This window comes from Cryptomeria japonica, chromosome 10 (assembly GCF_030272615.1).
Source record: "Cryptomeria japonica chromosome 10, Sugi_1.0, whole genome shotgun sequence".
NCBI classification, from domain to species: domain Eukaryota; kingdom Viridiplantae; phylum Streptophyta; class Pinopsida; order Cupressales; family Cupressaceae; genus Cryptomeria; species Cryptomeria japonica.
Window position 1 is genome coordinate 781,568,674 of NC_081414.1, and position 9,006 is coordinate 781,577,679.

The following is a 9,006-nucleotide window of genomic DNA, read 5'->3' on the forward strand; positions in this document are numbered from 1 at the left end:
CAAAAGAAACACCTTCTACCCCATCCTATACTAGAAGAAGGAAGAAGATGGATGACACTGATCTGGCACTTGACACTGATAATGTAACTATTATTCCACCCAAGGCTTGTGCAAAACTAGTAGATAAAATAACCAAGGATGGTATGTTAAATAATGTACAATTTTATTATGAGCATTTGGATGATGGTGAACAAAGAGAAGTAGAGGAAGTAGTTTTATTATATTTGTATATATATAAGAAAGGCTTGTTAGAAATTGAAAATCAAATACCAGCAGAGTTATATGACAAATTAGATGCTAGAAGATTATCAACAATGGAGGAGGACAATAATATAAAGTTTAAATATTTGTTATCTATGTGTGCAACTATTACTCTAGAGGAGTTGGACAGGACACTTGACGTTGCATATAGGAATTTTTTCATAGAAAATAGAGAATAATAAGTCTTATATTGGGTAGGGTCAATGAGATAGTCACTGAGACCCACAAGGCATGGGTTCAATTCTTTGTAGCAAACCTTGGTTTTCATACTTCACCAAAGGATAAAACGGACACTACAGACAACTTGGTTGATGGGAAAGGTAAAAGTATAATGGATACCACATCTACAATTTTGAAACATATTATGATATTGGATAGCGACTGCCCAGTAGAATCAAATGTACAAAATATAGAGACAATACCAAAAAATGTAGATATACAAGCATATTTAGAGAGTGTACAGGTTACTAATGTTGATGATAATAGTCCTCTGGATCATAATGTACAGGTTTGAGATAGTCTATAAGGAGGAACCAATAGTTACTATTACTGCACAAAGTGGCGAAGCCACCGATGTAAGGGAGGAAGCTATAAGAGTTAAACCATTAGAGGAGAAGAAAGGAGAATCTGGCAAGGAACCAGTAGTGAGCCCATCATTGTTCTCAATTGACACCTCATAGGTTGAATATAAAAGAATTATTGAGATGAGTTCTACTAAGCTCATGATGATGGTTGCATAGAAAATGATGAAAGAAGGATCTATGGACAAAGGAGTCACTGATCAGTCAATCATAGTATTGTATACACTTGTCCCGGAGTGCAATTTTGACAAAGAAGAAAGCCCATCCGACAAGCTTAAAGTAATCACATAAAACATTTCAAAGGACTTTTAGTCTTTACAATAGATATCAAACTGACAAGCACTGTAAAGGTTTACACAGACCAAGAGAGAACTTCTGATCAGATGATTGAGTCTGAGAGGAAGGAGATTAATGATATGCTAAAGTTGATTGATAATGCATTAAGGCAGTGTACTAATATCTACAGAGTATGTTGTAACATAGGTTTACTTTCAGCAAATTTAGATAAAAGGATTAAGGATACTTAGTAGGAGATTGTAGGTATAGTCAATTCTTTTGATGATTCACATTCATTGACTACGTCTATTCATGGTTTGATTTTAGTTTTGGAAGCTCAAGATTTAGCTCTTAAGAGGGATAAAGATAAAATGATAAACAGAGCTAGAGGTCTTAGAGGATTGGTGAGTTCCTTGTTAGATTCATTAAGTGTACATAAGGAGTGTATAGATTTGGTTGGTAAGCCCACACTAGCATAATTTAATGAGAAAGAGTCATATGCCCATATGCTAAATGGACTTGTATCTATTTCTAGAACAATCAAATCAGGATGGGATACCTATCTAGAGCTTTTGGAGAAAGCCTATCTAGAAATCTTTAAGTATATTTAGCTTGGGTAAGGTATTTTGGTATATTCTTTGTACAATATTGCATTCTTCATCCCAATTTTTGGTATTTTTTTAGGTTCTAATGTCGAAGGGGGAGTATAGGTGAAAAATATATTCTTTGCATCAGAAGATATGGAGGTCTGGAGTATTTTATATTGATCATGATCTCAGATGGATATTCAGCTCAGGGGGGAAGTCTCTGGATGAAACTGGCAAATGGAAACCACTATCAGTTTTCACATGAGTGTTTCCATCAATGCCAAAGGGGGAGATTGTTGGCAATTGACAATCCATTGATTGGTTTCAATATGTTATCATTGATGGGAACATGTCTCAGCTTCATATTTTGGTTTGGTTGATTACCGGCAAACACTTCACCGACATCGACACTAGCAGGTATATTCATCGGTTGGAAGGAATTCTTTGGGTATCGACATTGCAGGCTGACAGAGTTCACATTTAGGTTATTGGTATTGGAGGCTGCCAACATTTTGGGAGATTTGGCATGGGCAATTGATTTTGATATTCATTTATTTATGTAATTCAGTCGATATGTATATTCATATTGTAATTATCTTTGTAAGCCGACATAAGGCATGATGGATTGTAAAGAGGTATATAGGTCAGTTGATTAGATCATCTTGTAATATGACAATGATATGGATATGTAATATTATGGAATGTAATGGAGATGTGAAATATATGAGAGAGATCATGTATGTGAGGATATTTATGTAAGAGGGTATTCTGACAAGGGTTTAGGGTTATAGACCAGAATGGATAGAGATTAACCAGAACTATTTTTAGGCATAGAAGATGTTATCATTGCAGTTCAATCATTTCTCCAAATTATAGTCTAGATTTGTATGTAGTCAATGAGGCTCCTTTTGTGATTGAGCAGTGTGCTCTAGGGTTTAATCCTTCCTGCAAGTGCAGGCCCCTATATTTTGTAATCTTTTCATATGGCCAGTGGATTTATATTGTGGGTCACAAATCCCACTGTGGTTTTTCCTCTTTGAGGTTTTCCACGTATAATTCTCTATGTTATGGTATTCATTTTTGTGATTGGCTTGTTGGTTTCTTTATTTCTTTCAATCTTATATGTACAAGTATACTGATTGGTGAATGCATGTTTTAATAAGGCTAAAATTGATCATTTTGGTAGAACACTGATTCATCCCCCCTCTTAGCCAACAATTGGTATTAGAGCCTTGTGCCTTAGAGGAAGTTTAACAACTTGAGGGAGATCCTGAATCTGGATTCCATGGATATGAGTTTGGAGAAGAAACTTGATGTAGCACTTGAAGATTATGATGCTGAAAGGATGTAGAACTTGAAGCTACAAGATGAATTGAATTTTCCTCAGGAATTCATTATTTTCCTACAGGAGAGGCTATCATTTGTTCAAGCTAAGAGAAAAAAACTTTTGTAGAGTAAGGATAATGAAGAGAAAGATGCCCTTAATGAGAGATGGAATAGTCTAGCTACTTGATTCTCTTCTTCATTACATTCTAAAGCATAATTACAAATATATATATATATATATATATCAATCCAAAGGATCTAGTCGGCCCAAAAGTGACCAGGGCATTGAAGGAACAAAAGAGGCAGAGTAGAGGATGAAAAAAAAAACATAAACCAGGGAAATAGGAAGGAATTCATAGGAGAATAAACGAAACATAGGAACCTTCCAAGCCCTCCAAGCAGGAAGCAACCATAGCATAGGAAACATAAAAAAAACTTTCCATGGAGAGAACACACACCAAGAAGGTAATGTAAGCCAAGAACCCACTGATCTGATAGGAGAAAGAATAGGGAGGAGAAGAGGTCGCCAATGAAAAGGAGAGTGAACACCAAAGAGTCACAAAGAGAGCCACAACCCAAGATGTAGAGGATAAAACAATGTGAAATACATATTTCCTTCCAAAATCTGAACCATGAAATCTTCTCCCTAGATGACCAAGATAAATGGGTCTTCATCATCTTCATCTGAATCATCCCCTTCCTTAGTAAATCTAGAAATCCTAGTTCCTACACAACACCTTCTCCTACTCCCACCCTTGCACTTCATTCTTAGCTATGAAGATCAAAGACAAACTCTCACGAGGGGTGCTCATTGATCCAGTGTGGATGGTGAATGTGATTACTGAAGAATATATTTATATCTTAAATTGCATCAAGTAACATATGGTAAATGTGATATTTTTGTTAAGGTGTATGATGGTTTATGTTTCCCTACCATGTGCTAAATTACTCTCTCTTTTGAGGTTGGTACTAAGTGTTTATATTCCGCTTCTCTATTATTCCTACATTGGATAAATTTCATGTGAATTTATATCTTACAATTTCATCAAGTAACATATGGTAAATGTGATGTTTTGGTTAAGGTGTATGATGGTTTTTGTTTCCCTACTATTGGCTCTATTACTCTCCCTTCTGAGGTTGGTACTAAGTTTTTAGATTCCATTTCTCTATTATTCCTGCATTGGATCAATTTTGTGTGAATTTATATCTTACAATTGCATCAAGTAACATATGGTAAATGTGATGTTTTGGTTAAGGTGTATGATGGTTTTTTTTGCCCTACTATTGGCTCTATTACTCTCTCTTTTGAGGTTGGTACTAAGTTTTTAGATTCCACTTCTCTATTATTCCTACATTAGATCAATTTCCTATGAATTTATATCTTACAATTGCATCAAGTAACATATTGTAAATGTGATATTTTGGTTAATGTGTGTGATGGTTTATGTTGCCTTACTATTGGCTCTATTACTCTCCCTTTAGAGGTTGGTACTAAGTGCTTGGATTCCAATTCTCTATTATTCCTACATTTGATTAATTTCATGTGAAGTTGGGACATATTTTTATTTCTTCTATGAAAGCTATCCCTTCTACAATTCATAAATGTTTGAAGTTCCATAATAATGGTACTATTATAACAATTAATCATAGCCTTTACCCACCCATAGTGCAGTGTGGTAATTTCACCCTTGATTACTTTTGGCCTAAACAACTTGAACATCCTTTTCTTATCTTATCAAATGTGGAAAAATGAGATGATCATCTTCATGCGTAAGCTTAGGGACCCTATACCTATGGATATGCCTTCTCCTCATAATGGACTTGGTATTATTCCTACTCATTATATTCCTCCTATATATGCCTCAGTTTCGCCTCCTGCATCTTACAAAGGAAAGTGCTTGGTATATTCTATATCTACCCCTAGTGGGTTTTCTTCCATTCCATGCCCTTCAACAGAAGAAAAGAAGCCTATGTCCATTGATCCTCAGCCTTTGCAACCCTTAGCTAAAAATAAAAGGAACCATTATGCTAGAGAACACTATTAAATAAATCATGTGAAGGCTTGTTTCCTTGCTTCCTAGAACATTTCCTCCCCAAAGACACCAAATTTTGACTTGAGCCCATTTTTCCAACCTTTTCCTAACCCTAGAAAGGAAGTCTGGCTCAAATCGCCAAGACTAAAACTACTTAACAAAAAAGATGGTTCAGGTTATTTTCATATTAAAGGTCCTATTTTTATTAATCTAGGTGATAATATGAATGATGATATTGTTCATGCTAACAATGTTGATTCTAATGATTTTGTTGATATGTATGAGCTTATTGATGTTAATCATGATTTATCTTCACATTTTTCAAAAGCATTAACCCTAGCTCCTGGTGAAAAAACAAAGTGAGTCATCATTAGAGAATGATCCTTGTTTTGAACTTGCAAAATATCCTTTTGTTGTGCTCGAAGTGGGTCCTCTTTCATCTTTTCCACCATCACTAAGTGATGTTCAACAAGATTCGGAGATAGATGACTTGACTAGCTTTATTCATGTTGTAGATTCTCTTTTTTGTTTTTTCATGTTTGTAATGTGCTTCCCTCATGATGTGTTGCTTGATATGTTTTTGTGTTATGTTAAGTTCTCTTTTCATGAACCTTGTTACTCCATTAGTGCAAGGTAATAAAGAGGTAAAATCTGTTCTGACATTCTTCTATATGTTGTAAGGCTATTATATACTTGAGGATCTCTTGTGTACTTTTTCATAAATGTTGTGTGGTCATTATCTTTTGATTTTTCATTTCTTGGGGGCATCTCATTGTGGTAACATGTGTGTCTTTAGGATGCATTCTACCTTAAAGAAATTTCTCCTAATAAAGCATATGCAATCTCTTTAACATTGGGCATACACTTTTTGCACACACCATGCCATGTTTTCAATACCGAGGTTACATTACAAACTGAGCCTTTTCTTTGTAATTTTATATTTTTCCTTTCTATGACATAGTAAGAAAATTTTACTAGGATACTACAGTCATTCTCTCTCTGTTCTCCTTCCTTGTGTTGTCCCTTTTATCTTGATATTAGATAAATAAGATCCTAAAGTCCCTATGGGATTAGTGCATCGTGTTTCTTTGATATCTTGGTGAATGTTTTCAATGTGACTTTGCACATTACTATGAGTATGCTTAGTCTCATACTCCCACTAAAGTGGAGGATAAGTTTGGTATTGTAAATTGTACTCATAATTTCATCCTCTCCTAGGCCTCACTTTAGTTTTTTCACTTTCGATGCCTTATTAATGTATTGATTTTTATCACATTGATAAACTTATAAGGCACTGAGAGGGGAGGTGAATTAGTTCAAGCGAAAATAATAACACAAATCTGATCACCACTAAAAATAACTTAAATCTTAATAGAGATAAAAGAAATATCACCACATAAGCTAGCACCAAATATATCAAGCTCCACATAACACAAAGATTTATATGTGGAAACCCAAAAGGGGATAAGCATGGTGGGAGTTAATACCCATAAGATTCACTATATGCATAATAGAAATCTTTGACCTATTAAGGTCTTACAAATATGCCCAGTTAGGAGAAGACCCTATTAGGAGTCACCTAGTTGAGGGATTTACCTCAGCCCTCTTAAAATCTTTGCCCTGTTAGGAGTAACCTCACAGGAGGATTTAAACTCAAGTTAATGAGCTACCCTATCAGGGAATTTACAATTTCAAGCTTGTTAGTGTTAGGATAACCGGTGGACAACTGAAAAGGGGGGGGTGAATCAATTGTCAATATATTATATTAATCACACCACTTTATAACCTTTAACTGGATCACATAAACATTGAATATAGGGATAGCAAAAATAGATACCGGTAAGCAATAAAACTTAAGAATGAAACAGAGAATCAATATAATTCAATTATACCACATAACACAATGATTTCTACGTATGTGATACAATAAGGGGCTTGCACATTTAGGAAGGGACACTACCTAGAGCATACTTCTCATTATAGAGGAGTGTCACTAACTACAAAGAGGTTATAACCACCTCAAGATAATTGGACAATAATCCAGAAGAATGGACTTCTAGAGATAGCATCTACCATGCCTGATTATAGTCTTGGTTAAGCTCAATATTAGAGGCCTTTGAACTCTTACTTAAACCCAATTCAATCACCTATGATCGACCAGATATCCTTCGCATATGATATTTCATTCCAACACCACGAACATGTTTCACCACCACAATCTACAATGAGATCTTACATCAATTTATACAAACCCTAAGGCCTAAACCAATTAGGTCGGACACCTAAAAGATATTACAATAAGATCATTACATACATCCATATTACAATGATATGCCATGTTGGCTTAAGATCAAAACAACATTAACCAATCCATAAAACATCCCGATAATGTGTACAGAACACGTTAACATGATGTTGGTCTATAACCTAGATAGGTACCAAACCTAGTTTGGGTCCACCACGTGAAAGAGATGTATCCAATCAGTTGAGCCATGATCAAGGATCACCTTCTACATCTTGAATTCCATCTAGAAGATGCACCAACACCACTTATGCATTCTATCAAAGTTTCTCAGTAAAATATCTGCCAGTAAAACCTTAAACCCTTACCAATAACACAAGATCTTCTACTGATAACTAGACATAACAACTAGTGTTGACATCAATGACAAAACATCAATGTAACACATAATAAATTCCTCCATATTACCAACAATCTCCCCCTTTGGCATTGATGGCAACACTAGATGTGAAAAAGAAAACATCTAAGTGCCAAGAAGTGCCAAACATTTCTGATAGAAGATATAACAATGGAAAACTGAAAAAAAATCCCAGCAACTCCCCCTAAAGAGTGTAGTCCAATCTGAAAATGATCTAAATTTTCCACATATAACTCTCCCCCTTTGACATCAATGTCAGAGATATGACATAGATATCAAAAAAAATTAAATCTCAAAGTTGTCTACTCCACCTAAGTAGTAGCACCACTACATCAACTCGGAGGAAAGGATAAAGCTAATGTTGCATACTGAACTGATGGTTTTCTCTATTAATTAAGTTTTTGTCGATGGGGTAGATACCCCTAACCTATCTCTCAAATACTCAAATGATTCCTTAGATAGCAGTTTAGTGAATATATCTGAAATTTGTTCTTTAGTGTTCACATAAACCAATTTGACTTCCTTTTCTTCCACCTTGTCCTTCAGAAAGGTATAATTTATTATATGTGCTTAGTCTTAGGGTGAAATACCAGATTCTTAGACATGTCAATAGCTGTAGAGCTATCATAGTAGATAGTTACCAGTTCACTATAATTTGCCTTGATATCCTTCAACATTTTCTTCATCCATAATAATTGAGTGCAATTAGTTGTTGCTACAACATATTCAACTTCTGTAGTAGATGAAGAAATGCATGACTATTTTCTACTGATCCATGAAACCAATTTCTTTCAAAGAAAGAAATCTCCACCAGAAGTGCTCTTCCTATCATCAGTATCTCTTGCCCATTCTGAATCTGTATATCCACATAAAGTGAAGTTATCATCTCTAGAATACCATAATCCATATTCTGTTGTTCCTTGCAAATACTGGAATATCCTCTTTACTGCACATTCATGATTTGCTTTAGGATTACTTTGATATCTTGAAACTATACTTGCTACATTCATAATATCTGGTGTAGTTTGAGTTAGATATAACAAGCCACCAATCATAGATGTATACCTTGTCGAATTTATCATTGCAGATGTGTCTTTGATAGATAATTTTTCATTTGTCACCATAGGAGTACTTACTGGTTTGGAATTATCAATACCAAACCTATTCAACAATTCCCTCAGATACTTAGTTTGACAGATAAAGATGCCTTTGTCAATTTGAGGAATCTACAAACCTAATAAAAATCTCATTTGACCAATCATGGACATTTCAAATTCATTCT